We start from the raw sequence: 16,176 nt of genomic DNA on the forward strand, positions 1-16,176 counted from the left end.
TATAGTCGAACTTGAACGGTGAATGCCTGTTTGTTAGGTGGATGCTCTAACAACTACACTCTTGGTATGCTGCTTCATTTATATGTATACCCATGGTTCATAGTTATCCATACACACGCCTCAACATGTCACTGACACAGCAGACATCCATTCTCCAGTTAGGAAAACTGCACCACTACACATGTGCCATTCCCTACTGCTCTGGACCCGTCCTGCATGTTGACTCACTCCAAGTATATTACGGCTTACCAAGCCTATAGTCCTGGCACATACGTTCATATGATGGTCAGGGTGTTCATATGGTCATCTGGTTTTAGGCTTGTCTTACTGGGGACTGGGACTGCCTTGTACCCATTTGAAAGTCAGACTTACCACGTGGGCAGAGTTAGTTCCACTGTTAGCATCCTACCTGTGGTTAGAGATACAGGGGGTTTGCTCACCACTGGCCAGCTTGATATGTCAAGCAATAGATAATGCGGGTGTTCCACTGCTGTTTTCCTTCACATTCATTATGAATGCTTTCTTGTGCTCATGTTCATTCTGTAGCTATATATATATATATATATATATATATATATATATATATATATATATATATATCTCTATTTGTGTGTGTGTGTACGTACGCATGCATATACATCTACATGATTAATTACTTTGATCATACTGTTGAATGACTGTGCTGTCTTCTATGTTTGTGATAACATCAGAGTTAGGTATAACTGCTGCGGCTTAGTGGTAAATCACATTGATTGTAATGTGTAGGGTCCTGGCGTTGAGCCTGGCCGAGGTGGTTTATTGTGTTGCTGGGCAGAACAAGGGCCATTGGACAAAGGGTGGGTACAACACTTTTCAGCAGCGGTTTTCCATTTAACCGCCGTTTCCCGTCATGCAAACACCTTCTGCATTCTCACTGTGATACATCACCCCAGTTCACATTTCAATGGTATTATATCGTTATACAGCATAAAATTAGCAAGATATGCTCATAAACAGATTACGCATCATAAATGGTGTGTGCTGCAGTCAAATCGGCAATGTCTGCTCGATAGGCAGATGCTCTAACCACTACACTGTTGCTGTGCTGCTTCATTTGCATGTATACCCATGGCTCATAGTTACCAGAACAAACACAGCAAAACATCACTAATACAGCAGTAATCCATTCTCTGGTCAGAAATATACCACACCACTACACATGCACCACTCCCTACTGCTCTAGACATGTCCCATATGTTGGCTCACTCCAAGTATATTCAGACGTCCCAAGCTTACAGTCCTGAGACATATGTTCATATAATGGTCAGGGTGTTCAATTAGTCTTCCGGTTTTTGTCTCATCCGAATGGTGACTGGGACAGCCCTGTACCTGTTTGAAAGTCAGACTTAGCACTTGGACAAAGTTAGTTCCACTGTTAGCATCCTACCTGTGGTTGGAGATGCAGGAGGTTTGCTCACCTCTGCTCAGCTTGATATGACAGCACTAAATACTACAGGGAGTTCCGCTGCTGTTTCCCTTCACATTCGTTCTGACTGCTTTATTGTGACCATGTTCATTCTTCATGGATATACATATATATATATATATATATATATATATATATATATATATATATCTGTCTGTACATACACATGCATATACACCTACATGCTTATTTACATTTCCCATACTGTTGAATGATCGCCACTTACCATAGCGCATACCCGCTTACGTCTGCTTTAAAGCACCTTAATCACCCTATATCTGACTGCCATTATTCCGGGCATCATATAAAATTAGCAGCCCTTGCATGGCTTGGACCCGGGAACAGGAACACCATAGTCACTGGTTTTACCACTAAACCATCTGTGATACATTCTGTATGGATGGTAATTAGGATATATGACTTTACTACAGGCATTCCACAGTACTGGCAACAAATGTGACAGTCGGTTGGTGTACATATGTATAGTACATGTTACTGTTCATATGTTTCTGAGAGGCATATGTATACATTTGCAAGTATACATATTTATGAATAGGACACATACTTGACAACTACTTATATGCATGTATGTGTGATCTGTAGCTATGCGAATATAAGTATGTACATTTATAGATATACGACTACATATCTGGATATATACATGGCCGTGTATATGAACAACTGCATATGGGAGGTACCTGTACCGTTTGTATACAGGGGTTGTGTGCATCATTACGACAAGGAACCTGGATGAGGTATACAATTTGTGGACATGTACTATTTGGAAGACGGCTATGGGGAAGCTTCATGGGAACATGTGAAAGGTATATATTCCTGATAATGCACATGGGGAGACATGCATCATGGTCAGGTGTTTAATCCCAGGTCGTAGGTTCTGCAGGACTGGGTGGAGGCTGACCAGAGTTGTGGACAAGTACTGCTAATCTGACTTGCGCCCGGATGTCAAGGGGGGTGGACATCGTGTTATGCCACAAAGTCTAATTTTGAGAACAGACACTTATCCCATGAGGGATGTCCAAAAATTGTGGATGACTAACCCCGTTCTTCTGGCTATTTGAAAATGTGGTAGGGTTATGCATGCATGGGATACCTAGTTTGCAAGCCTGAGACTGCCTAGGGTGAGACTGCCTACTAGATGTGGGTAGGTGGCACTATGTGCAAATATGGCTACGCCAAACTAGCAGCCAGAGTATGGGTTGTTTTGGTGGATGTTCAGCAAGGGGGGATGGTGTGCTGTGGAGGGGATGATGGGTATTCAATTATGTATCCAGCTGTGTTGGGGTTGGATGGCCCAGTTCAAACCAGACCATTGTGTGGGTGTGAGCAGGTAACATTTCTGTACATGTGTATCGCACATTTTAATGTTCATATGTTTGTGGGATTGTGTTCTGCAGTATGGCCTGTCAGGGTGTATTGCGGATGTGAATGTATGTTCTTTGGTTTCCTTTCTGATTCACCCACTGCTCCCTTGTACACCTCCAGTTCACCTATTGCACATCTGACCCAGTCTCCCCTTGGCGAATTATTACATTACCCATCACCCCTCATATTCCACAAACACACCATCCATCCCTTCTCTGTTGATGGCCCATGGCACAGACAGCAGTACGCATTGCATACTCTACATATCTCTGGTACCAATATGGTTGTTTGGACAACCCTAGCATATTTGATCTTCCACATGCTGTACTTTACACACATAGGTACACACAAATACTTATCTTTCATGATATGGTAGATAGACCCAGGAAATACCCATTCATCTTTGGGCCGTCCAGACAAGGATGACTTGGACCGTGAATGGGCAGATATTGAGCAAATGCTCTGACCATTGGTAGGGTTGCCACCTTTTCAAATGGCCAAAGTTGGACATTTTCGGGACACACATCAGATTTTACAGGCCGACACATACCCACAGCCAGTACAATGGATAGAACTTTACTTTTTTGCCTAAATAAAAGCTTATTTATGTAGCAGTTTAGTTGCTTATTCTGTTTCTTGTAACATTTAGGCATTTTAGATACAGAAATAACTATTTTATGCAACTATTACATAAAATATGGGACATAATTATGTCCCACAATTGCAGGATATTTGTTATTTTTAATATTTTTGGTAAGGGCACAACTGCCAAACAAAGAAGAGCCACCCAGCCTCAGTCTGGAAGACTACTTACTGCCTTGTTGGAGGGTTATAGTAATTAGTCATTCTGATATTACTTCACCCATAAGGGAAGGGGGTGCTAATGCACATAATTGGAAAGTCAACCTTCCTGGCCAACATAATACACCCACTGAGATTCATGAGTGATAATTAAGCTAATGACCCCAGTGGCCTTTTTAAGCATAGTCATGCTTCCCAAATGCATCTGTCAAATTTTGATACCCTATGGTTATTTTTAAGGGGTAAAAGGAGACTTGGACATGGGTTATCAAGCATTTACTGGCTGCCTCTGTCTAATAGAGATGTGCAAGACCAGGGGTAAATGTCTGACTCCCCATCCAATAGTCCAAGTTACACTTCAATTGGGTTAAGGAAGAACTCTGCTTTGCATGAATGGCAAAGCCTGCCCCAGATGAGGGGTAGTATCTGAAACACAGACCTATCCCCTCCAAAATGTCCTATTCATGTTGCAGACAAAATTTATATCCCTAGATCAGGTAATTCTGATACTATTTGTTTTTTGTATGTGTATCAGGTCCATCAGAGAAGGTTCACAGGATGTGTAGTAGATCACCTCTCAGCAATCTGTAGGAGAATAAGTACAAGGATACGGCTTTGTGGTGGTCCACATAGGACATATTGTTTATGCCCTGTGAGGAACATCTGTGGATACTCCACATATGTTGCATATGCCTGGCCAGGTACATACCAAAGGGGACTTTGTACTCAATAAATGGTTTGATGAGGGCCAAGTACAGTGGAGCAATGACATCTTTGGATCTAGATGCCATAGGCTTGTTTATAAGTTTCTGAACACAGAAAGATTTCCTTATACCATAGACAGATGATAGTCAAAGGCCAGGTTACTGTCTAAGTGCATTTTTAAATCCCTGATCATTGGATCTATTCTTCAGGGTGTATTATCAATGTGATAGTTTCCTGGAGTAACCATCTTCTAAAAGGATCCTATTATGCATTTCTTGGCATTGAGTTTTAGACAGTGGTTCTGGCAGTAATTACTGGTCTGTGTCTGGCCTTCTAGTGGGATATTTCTAATATAAATAGTTCCTCCACTAACTCCATAGAATCACCTTAAAATATCCATTGCTAGGGATAGTGTGTCTAACTCACTAGGGGATACATTGTTGCTGTTAAGTCCAATAAATTTGCTTAACAGTTATACACATCACAGTGGGTACCCTGCTTTATGATAAAACTTAGTCTGCTATTTCTGACACCACATGTTTGAACAGCAGTAAAAAGGCATGGGGAGAAGCCTAAGCACATAAATAGCTTATGTACCACATTCACAGTTAAATAAATATACTCCACAACATTTTGGAAGCAATCCTATGATGTTTCATAGCATAGAGGAGGTGGATCTTTGAACTGGGAAGCTTTAGACCTGTTGTCACCTAGGCCCCTCTATCAGTGGTGCTTGGGGGTTGTGTTCACTTGCCGTTAATAAGCTTCCTAGCAGGGAGTAGGTTGCTTTCTGTGGCAAGACATATCTTTGGGCTGGATCATGGCATAAAGATGGAATTTCATATTTCATAGACTGTATCCAAGAAATGCAAAATGAATATGCCTCATCAGTATACTGGCTGTTTGGATACGCCATGCATGTGTATTGTCTGTGGTCTGTGTGCTTGTGGTGCAGTGGGACTGTGCACATGGACTGTGTAATGGTGCTGAATGCTCTGTTGATGTGTGGGAGTTCTACATGCTATGTATACTGCATTCTATGCACGTGTCCAAGCTTGGAACATGTGTATTTGTGTGTGTGTGTGTGTGTGTGTGTGTGTGTGTGTGTGTGTGTGTGTGTGTGTGTGTCTGTGTGTGTGCATGCGTGGGCATGTGTGTGTGTGTGTGTGTGTGTGTGTATTTTATATATATATATATATATATATATATATATATATATATATATATATATATATAAAATATATATATATATATATATATATATATATATATATATATATATATATATATGTTGTTATAAGCATCTAGATCTAGAAAACCCTGCTTGACCTGTTTACACACTAATTCCCAGTGAACACAAGAGACCGAAGTTATAGCCATGTGCGAAACTCCTTATATAATAGTGTTCCTCCATCAGCAGGTTCACAGAAAAGAAAGGACTGCCAGTATCATGACTTCTCTGCATGTTTCTGCATACTATGAGCTAGTTAGCCTGCATGTTTTCAGACATATGTCAGGAACAGCCACAAACATTTCCCCTCTTGATAAAAAAATCTTAATCACACTGGCTGCATGTGTCTCTGTAAACCACAAGAAACAGATTACCACATTACATTATTATTACATTTGCTAAGCAGCAGGAGACAATAAACCTGCTTAGTCTGTACTTTTAAGTGCCTTGTCATTTTATCTGCACTTTCTCCCTGCCTATCCCCTTATTCTTTTTCCTGTTGACCCATGGACTCTTGCATGCCTTTGTGGATTTCCATATAACCCTGCATTTTGGTAGTCAGCTCCTTCAGTCTACAAGCTTCATTGTGAAAAATGTACTTTCACAGATCCAGGAAGTAGTTACTCTTTGTAATCTGCAGCCTATACTCCCACCTTCCCCTTTTGTTGCTCCCATTCGGAATGGCCACTTCACATCTCTCTATCATGATCTTGCATGCCGCTATGATACCTCTCTTGTCTCTTCTCTTATCATGTTAGAATAGCTCCAGCCTCTCTAGCCTCAATCTTTCCACTGCAGCCCACATATCTTGCAGATAGCCTTCCCTCTGGATTCCTTCCAGCCACCTGATGTCATTTTTATTATATATCTTGCATTGTTGCATTTAGCTGTAGCTGTAGCCTGACCAAGACTTTGTAGATTGGAAGCATTACTTGCATTACTTGCTTCTGGTATCTACCCTGAGGATACACCCCAATATGTTTGTTGCTACTACTGCCCTCTCGTTCACCTCCCAGTGATCCATTCCTGTTTTGAATCAGCATCCTGAATTCATTTTCCTTCTCTCTTGTGATTTGTTTTGCTCCCCCAGCTAATATTTTATACCAGGGCTGCTGTCACCTAACTGTAGTAACTTGCATGATAATCATCACACCCCCAGCCTCCAATGCTGCAGCTGTCTTTCTCTCATCAGCAAAGATGTTGCTCCAGTTCTGTCAGGTATGTCTGGGAAAAAATGCATTGCAAGTTATTGGACACAGGACAGACCCTTGTGGTACTCCATTAATCACTTTCATAATTTTTTATATAATTCTTCTCATTGTCCCTTTCACCACCACAGTCTATGTGCAACCATTCAACTATATATGTATCCAGTTCCTCAGTCTAGGTCCTACCCCATCCTGTCCAGTTTTCCTACCAGCTTGTTCTGTGAGACTGAATCAAAGGTCTTGCTGATGTCCAGACAGACTATCTCTACTGGTACTCCCATGTCAAATTCAGCTGTAAACCATTTATAAAACTACAATCAAGTTTTAATGATATTACAACATCAGATAGAAACTCTGGCCCATTATGCAACATTTTTGAACCATAGAAGGTAAATCCATTTAGTCGCTGAAATTTAGCAATGCCACCCAGAGCCCCATGCATTTACTATCAGGGAAGCATCCCAATTTGACCCAGTGATGTTTCTTTATGCAAAGGTGATAGTGTATTTTTCTATGGTCAGGCTACCTCTGAGTGTATAAAAGCTGTCTGAATTTATGCTGCATGCCATATAACTACCAGAGACTGGACTTTGGACCACTCCACATTTACTTGCCTCAGCAATTCTTTATCACCTCACAGAACATGTTTATGAAAGTGATCCTTGCCAGACATGATCACACTGTGAAATCTGATTCATGAAGGAAGGTAGCTCAGTGGTGCAGCAGATAGTGCTGTCACCTCACAGAAAGATGTTTCCTGGTTTGATTCTCAGCTGGGGTGCCTTCTGGGAAGAGTGTGCATGCCCTCCCTGTGTTCATGTGGGTTTCATCAGAGTGCTCTGGTTTGAGTCTCAGCTGGGGTGCCTTCTGGGAAGAGTCTGCATGTCCTCCCTGTGTTCATGTGGGTTTCATCAGAGTGCTCTGGTTTCTTCTCATATTCCAAAGGCATGCAGTAAATGGATTGGATGCTCTAAACTGGTCATAGGTGTGAGTGTGTGGTATGGAAGAATAACTGCAGGGCTGACAATCTGGCAGTGTGAATTTTGGCTCAAAGTGATTGTCAGTACTGAAGTGACACCCTGACTCCATGTGCAAACATGGGAAAAAGGAATTGTGAATGGATGGGTGGGTTTAGCCATTCCATTACAGGCAACCCTTCATTAAGGTGAGTTTCAAAACCAATTGCTTGTTTTGGTAAGAAAGAAAATGCATAATGATCAGGATAGGGTGAGCCTTAGTATTTATTGATTTGAACTTCAGAAGTGAGTAGACTCACGGAAAATCCATAATACTGTATTCTGCTTAAATAAGGTCAGGAACCATTGTTGTGGGAACCCACCTTGTCTTATTTCAACCCTCTTTTGCTATTTGAATACTCTGAGATAATTTTTATGGCTCCTGTTCAGCAGACTTTCACAGGACTGGACACACTTGATATTTTGGTGCAAAAGAAGCTCCATCTGATGTTCAGCCTCGAATACTCTCCTGTCCACATCAGTTATGCCAATAAAAGAAAAAGCTAGGAGTCCGACCATAAAAAAACTTTAATGAAGCTTTTGAATCCACAAGATTCTTTCTCAACACAACATAAAAATCAACAAAGTTAGTCAGATTAAATATAAAATGCCAGCCAATCATATTCCAAATCAAGTAATCTGACCAATAATTAAAATGTATTGCATAAATAATACTACCTAAAACATAGTCTAAAAAGCATTTTAAGGCATATTAAAACATATATTAAGGCATAGAACCTGGAATAAATACAAAAGCATATAAAAATATAAAAATATGTAATATAAAAAGCATATAAAAGAGCATGTAAAAACATATAGAAGATTATGCTTCTTCTTAAGTAATGGTGTTATGCTATGCTTACTATTTATACCTTGAAACTTGTCAGCTCTAAAGAAATGTATCCATTTATGTTCAGCCATGTCATTATCATTCACAAGACCACGCCCTCTTTTTTGCTTACAAATATTTTGTAAAACCTTAAATTTTAAAGGATGTTCAGTACTGAACTGCAAAAAATGTTTACTAAGAGCATTAGTCTCTATCTCCATGGGAATCTCAGACAAATGAGAACAAATTATTTCTTTAAATGTTTGGTTAGTTTTTACTCATGTAAAATATTGCCATCTTACGGAGTTCGCAAAGTATATCACATTTTCTGTTAGGCAGTTTGCTGAAGCCTTAAATATAAAGAATTCCTTTGTTATTGGATGTATAAATTTCTTATTTAAATTAATATGATGGCAAAAAATATAATTATGACAGGAGACAGCTCCCTGTTTACTAAAAGGAAAATTCTTATGAGAATCAAATACTTCATCTTTGTAACAGTGTCTTTAAGTTTCTTTCCTCTTTATAAATAAAATGGGATTGAGTGTTAATATTTTACTAACATTTGGGTCAGATTTCAAAATAACCCATTTTTTCATACTGGGCCGGATTCACGAAGGCTTGCACAGAGTCTAAGAGTAGAGTAAGACTCCATGCAGCCAACATGTCCGCCGAGCGATCCAGGAACAGCTGGTAAGGGCGTGCAACAGAGCTCCCAAAATGTGTCCTACACGGACAGGGCTTGGATATGCAAATTACCTCAATTGCAGGTGAAAGCTATGCAAATGAGGTAAATTTGCAATCCAGGAAACTCAAACCTGTCTGAGTAAGAGTAGTGTTATTTGCAGAAATGTACTCAGTTGACAACTGAGTATGGTTCTACAAATAGCAAAACGGAGCCATGACAGCTCCAAAAAAGGATGCATCCAGTTGAGGAAGCATGCCAATGGCCAAAAAATACAGCCATTGGCAATGTTCACTGATGCAAAATAAAAATAAAATACATTTTTTTTTCATCCCGATCCCCGGGGTTTAAGCATAGCGCAGCGCCGCGCAAACGCGCTGCGCTCTAAAAAACAGAAAATCAATAATTAAGATCCACAAATGTGGATTTTATTGCTATTCTGAATTTACAATGCAAGGGAATGGCAGGCTGAAGACAACATGGCCACCGAGTAGAGGTTGCTAAGGGGGGAAGCTCAGTCTAAGAGATGTAACCAAGCATTAGTAGGCAATCCAATGCAAATGAGGGTTAGGATAGTGAATCGCAAGTTTACATCGCAAATGAGCACAGTCAGTGGAGTGTCAGAGTAGGATAAGGGGAGTAACAGAGTAGAAGATAGGTGACATCACGAGGGGGGTATGTATGAAAGAAGTGAAGCTCATTGGAGCAGAGTGGCATGTGTCAGCTGTCATTTACACAACATTGGAAGAGGTGTGTCAACAGGTAGGCTAGGTAAAGGCAAGAAAATGAAGGTGTATGCCATGGATAACACTAAAGTTTCTTGCTGAGCGTGTATGCGCACAGGTGCATGCCTGTAAACCCAAGTAAGACTGTGTGCGTGTGTGTAAGCATGTGTGTGCGCGTTTAAGTCAGAGTAAGCATGTATAAGGCTGTTTAAAGTTGTGTAAGCGCGTTTGCGCCGGTGTGCATGCGTTTTACCAAGAATAAGCAAGTTTTAGTCAGTGTAAGCATGTGTGCGTGCGTGTGAGCTGGTGTGCGTGTTTGCACTTGTGTGCGCGATGCTGCCCCCCTGAGGAAAAAGAAAGGAAAAAGGAAGCACAACAAATAGTAGGAAGTTAACCAGGGAGTACTAGCAGAGCTAGCAGGTGAAACCAATAAGAATCAGGCAATTACACAGGCAATACACTAGCCCAGCCCAGCCCAGCACTTAAAACTCTGCAAACAACATTCCACTATGTTTCTCTCAAGAGACACTGCAACACTGCAGTAAGCTACTGAGACAAAGAAATGTTAGGGGTTGCCATTGCTGTTATAAGGCGACATATGCAACATGCTGAGGGTGGTGACAATGCGAATGCTGTTGGACAACCCACACTGAGGAGACGGAGAAGTGTGTACAGGCCCAGGGTAACCTACCAGGGGCTAAATGAGCTGGAGATAGTGGCGCGCTATAGAGTGGACAAAGACCTCTTGCAGCAAATTGTTGAGCTGTGCAGGCCACGTCTCACACACAGAACCAACAGAGGGGGAACCCATCCCAGTGGAAACCAAGGTATGTGTTGGCCTAAGAATATTAGCAACAGGTACCTTCCAGAGACCAACTGTTGATATGATGGGGATATCTCAGGTATCAGCATCCAGGGTACTGCACCAGTTCCTGGATGCCATGTCAGAACATGTCGGTGATCATGTATATTTCCCCAATTCACAATTCCCCAGCAATATGCGTCTCTTCCAGCAATAGCAGAATACCCTGAGGTAGTGGGTGCAATAGACTGCATGCACATATGCACCAAAGCACCAGCTGGTGAGCGGGGTAGGGTCTACTTCAACCGCAAGGGCTTCCCCTCCATCAACTGCCAGGTTGTGTGTGATGCTCAGGGCATAATACTGAATGTGTGTGCTGGCTGCCCTGGAATCTACAATGATTCCCATATCTGGCATCTGATGCAGCTTTACCAGACATTTGCCAATGGGGACATCTCTCATGGTCACCTAGTGGGGGATGCTGGCTATGCACTGGAGCCGTGGCTGATGGCACCCATCAGAAATGCACACACACCTGAACAGGAACGCCATAATGAAGCACACGCACAAACACGGAATGTAATCGAGCATGTGTTTGGGCTGCTCAAGTCACGGTTCCGGTGCCTGGACACATCTGGTGGAGCCTTGCAGTACTCACCAACTACATGTACCCAAATTGTCATGGTATGTACCATGCTACATAATATGATCCTGCAAAAACAGCTGCAGCAGGAGCAGCATAGGCCTGGGCCAAACAGCCCCCCACCATTGAGAAGGCCATCACAGGCAGAGCGTGACTCAGAGGAGGAACAATCTGAGCTTGCCCCAGTAGGCAGAAGGAGCTGTGCTCAGTATACTTTGGCCTTGGCAAAGAGGCAATGCATAGCACATACACTGGCTCAGTAGGAACCCTGGAAATGATACCTCTCTCTGACTCGTACAAATAGTAAAATGGATGCCTAACTTGACACTACCTGTTTCCAAACATGTATAGGGAGTGCAGTATGTGCATCTGACATAGGCAGCCCTGCAGCACCACCTGAGGCATGATTGCCATGTGTTAAGCAACATAAAGCAGTGCTAAACAGCTTTCACCACCATTTAGTATATGCAAAGCAATTGCACACACTAACACTAGGACAACTGTGGTCAATGTTGAGCAATATTGGGCAATGTTTTGTAATGTTGGTTAACGTTGAGCAATGTTGGGCAAGCCTGGTCTACGTTGAGCATAGCTGAACAAAAGCCAACATGCTCATATTTGCTCTACTGGTCCTTAAGCAGTCTGGTCTGCTCAGTATGAAAATAAAAAGCAATGACGGGCCTCAAACCCAGGATATTGTGCACTACAGTCATAGTACTGAACCACTAAACCATGACAGTATTGTACTGGTCAGCTTGTATGAAGAAATGTTGATAAGTCTATGTAACGTATCTCATGGAAACCATGCAGGCACAGCATAATCCTTGTCGAGTTAGGACACAAAGGTGAGCCCTGCAGTAAAAATATAACCTGATTTTCAACACACATATAGTATAATTGTTAATATTGGTCATGTTCACACACATCAACAAATGTACTGGACTTCAGACAGCAACATACTGAAAGGTCACACTGGCCATGCTCACACACTTGAATAAATGAGACAAATGTCAGGCAACAAAATACTGAAAGGACAGACTGGGCATGCTCACACACTTGAATAAATGAGACAAATGTCAGGCAACAAAACAATGAAAGGACAGACTGGGCATGCTCACACACTTAGGCCATGTATGAGTATAGCAGTGGGCCACACATATCCGGCAGTTGCATGTGTTAACACAGGAACCTCTCAGTATTCACCAGTCTGCCATGTGCACACAGTTATATGACAACAGACACATATATAATATATTGGAACCCTGTCATAATAAAATATGTTCTGCAGATACTTAGGATGTTCGTAGAAAGTGTGAAAGCAAAGAAGAGAAAAAACCTGCAATCAGTATCATCAATAAACAATGTGCATCCCAAACATTACCATAGGTGCATAGGTTGATACTAGCCTATCTGCCCTAGGGCATGTATAAGCCTAGCCAGAGTGTGTTTGGCTTTTGCAGCCCTGTTAGATTAGTAGACTGTGCCTGTGAATAGTAGGACACACAAGATAGGCCTTTTATATTTGCTTTATTGCGCCTCTGTCCAGAAGGGACCCAGAAGAGATTCCAGGGGTAAACATACGAACACCCATCCACTTGCCAATATGTCTCCTGTAGGGGGTCAGTGGGGGGCTCAGCCTATGCAGGACTGGGATCCCATTCCAGAGTGAGGGGAGCATCTGGGATAGAAATGTGTCCCTCTAGCGTGTCCTATAAATATCTGTGCTGAGGTGTAAGTCCCTGGAGCGTGTAGCTCTAAGGGATCCAGATATCCTGAGGTGGAGCATGTCCATTAATTCTGTGTTGGACATGGCTGTAAACAACAGGCACAGATCGCATCGGAGTAGGTGGTAAGCGACTGAGTAGAGATGGAGTTACTTTAGCCGAACTGCACAGGGCATTTGTGTGAGTCCCTAGATCCACTTGGTGAGGTACTTTTGTGGCCAATACAGTTGCTGCAGGTGTCGGGTAAGGTACATCTGAAATGGGGCATTGTATCCAATCATGGATCTCATGAGTATAGGAGCACAATGACTTTACTTGATCTAGATGTGAAACCTGTTGGGATAGGGAGGGCTATATAGAATGTCTGTCTAACCACTATGGCAATGCGCTTTTCAAAGGCAAGATTACAAACTACTCATGTCCCCATATCCCTAACAACTTCTACCATACGTAATGTATTAACACCTATGTGGTAATGTGTGGGCACTATGTGATTCCCAAAGGGGATGACTATGCATTTAATTGCATTCAGCTGTAGACCACGGCTCTGGCACCAGTTATCCATCTCTGTGAGACCCTTTTGGAGGATGCTTGTGCCAGCTGGAGAGTCAAATAAGGCACCCAGTTTGCAGTCATCTGCGAACATGGTCAGCCATATTCCTCCTGTGTTAGCCTGTACATCAGAGGAATATATACTGAACAAGACAGGTCCCAGGACTGAGCCTTGTGGGATGTCATGTGTAACTGGTGTAGAGTCAGACATGGCACCTGCAATACATACCATGTGGGTGCTATCCCTGATCCACTTAGCAATCCATCTTGTGACATATGTGTCGATATCTAAGCTGGTGAGCTTATGTATGATGCCTGAGTGGGGTATTGTTGTGAAGGTTTTTGCGAGGACCAGGTAGGCTGTATGGACTACCTTCCCTACATCTATGGACCTGGTAACTGTTTAAAGAAGTCGACCATGTTCAAGAGGCAAGATGTGCCCACAACAAAGCTGAATTGTGTAGGATCCAGTGCCTGTAGGTTCCCGATGTCTGTGTGTATGAGTACCATGATGATACACTCCATAGCTTTGCAGACCAGGCTAGATAGGCTTATAGGGTGATAGTGTCCGGGGTCTGTTGTGGCACCACCTTTGTGGAGTGGGACCACTGTTGCTGTACGTCATTCCTTGGGTACATATCCTGTAGTAAGTCTGATATTGAACAGTGACTTCATGTGTGGGTTACGTTCGTCATGAAGCTTATGTAAGATGCAGGCCGGGACACCGTCCGGTCCCATTGATGCTGTGTTGTTTGCTTTGGAGAGGGCAGCACTCACCTGATCATCTGTGATGTCAGGGAGGCTACACTCTGTTGGGATGGACATTTGCTCATTAGGGGGGATGGGGGGGTGACATTTGCACTGAACCTGTTTGCCAGGATGATGGCAATGTCTGTGGGTTCAGTGTATGTATTGTCATTTTGCAGTAACACACAGCATATCTGGGAGTTGGCACCCAGGTTCATGACATAACTAAAGAAGGCCTTGTGATTGTTCTCAGTGTGTGGTGCAATTTACCTTTCAAAGTGGGTCTTAGATGAATTCATGAGTGAACGTAGATGCTTGCTAGTACTGATCAGAGATGCCTTCCTTATTGGGATTGTGCTCTATCATGTAGTAGCCCCCTCCTTTTGTTGTATAGCTTATTTATTGCTGTGGTCCACCAGACAGGTCCCCTGCCTTTGGAGGAGTGAGTCTTGCTCTTATTTGGGATAGCACAATCCATGCATTCCAGTAGGTGTCAATAGAATGTGTTTGTAAAGGATTCAGCCGTCTGAGCCATACTTACCTCCATCCCAGGGTCTTTGCAGGATACCACCTTGGTTTAGAGAAGTGTGACATTTGCTGTTGGTAAGTACTTCACTGATAGAACCTAGGATGGGGATGGGGACAGGATATGGATGTCCAGTGAGATAAATGTATGGTCTGACCTTACCAATGAGAGGCATACCTCTGGTGTGGAACATGGAGTCCCCACGTTGGTGATGATCAGGTCCAATATGTTTTCACCTCATGTGGGTGTGGTGACCAGTTGTGACATAGCATTTGTGTTTAGAAATTCTAGCAACCGTTGGGTGAGGATGTTGTGGCTTGAGTAGTATTCCTAGTCAATGTTTCTGTAGTTGAAGTCACCCCATATGATGATGTTTGTAGAGACTGTCATATCCTCCAGTGTTCCCAGGAAAGCTGAGTGGGGTTCCTGAGTTTGGGAGGGTGGTCTGTAGCAGGCTACAAACTGAAAGGCAGTTTTTCACATGGTTAGTTGCACATGTATGGTCTCTGATGCTTCCTACAGTGCTACGAACCTGGAGGTGTGTGTGTATCTGTGATGTAAACGGATACTCCCCCTAAATTTGTTGGTCGGTCCGAGTCTTGTGGCGGAAAAGCATGGTATGAAGTATAACCTGGTAGTACTGGTGTGCATTTGGGAGCCTGAACCAGGTGTCTGTTACTGCACAGATATCAACATTCACCATACTGAGGAGAGTCTTGAGTGTGTGCATTCTGGGGTCTAGACATCTGGTGTCGAGCAACATTACTCGTACTTTCTATTACCTTGTATTGTCCATGGAGATGGGGTTGTTATTTGAACCTTGCCCAAAAAAGGCACTGTGGGGTGGCAACAGCCTTAGCCAGTATTTGTAAGTCCAGGGGTGACAGGTGCAAGCTGTCCATAGCGAACCTACGTGGCATGTTAAGCATGTTATCCCAGGCTGACAGACACTGGATCCCCTTTGAATGACAACAATATGTTAGCCAACTGTTACAATTGATCAGCTTGTCTGTATACTGTGCCATCATTCTTGGTGAGGGAAAGATGCTACACAAGGTCAGGGTCATGCTGGCCTGGGTTACATGATCAGAGAGCTCCTCTATGTCCCTTGTCATGTAGTCTAGGGAGGAACGT

The sequence above is a fragment of the Protopterus annectens genome, chromosome 10.part0, assembly GCF_019279795.1.
Source record: "Protopterus annectens isolate FY-2018-M chromosome 10.part0, PAN1.0, whole genome shotgun sequence".
Lineage (NCBI taxonomy): Eukaryota > Metazoa > Chordata > Ceratodontiformes > Protopteridae > Protopterus > Protopterus annectens.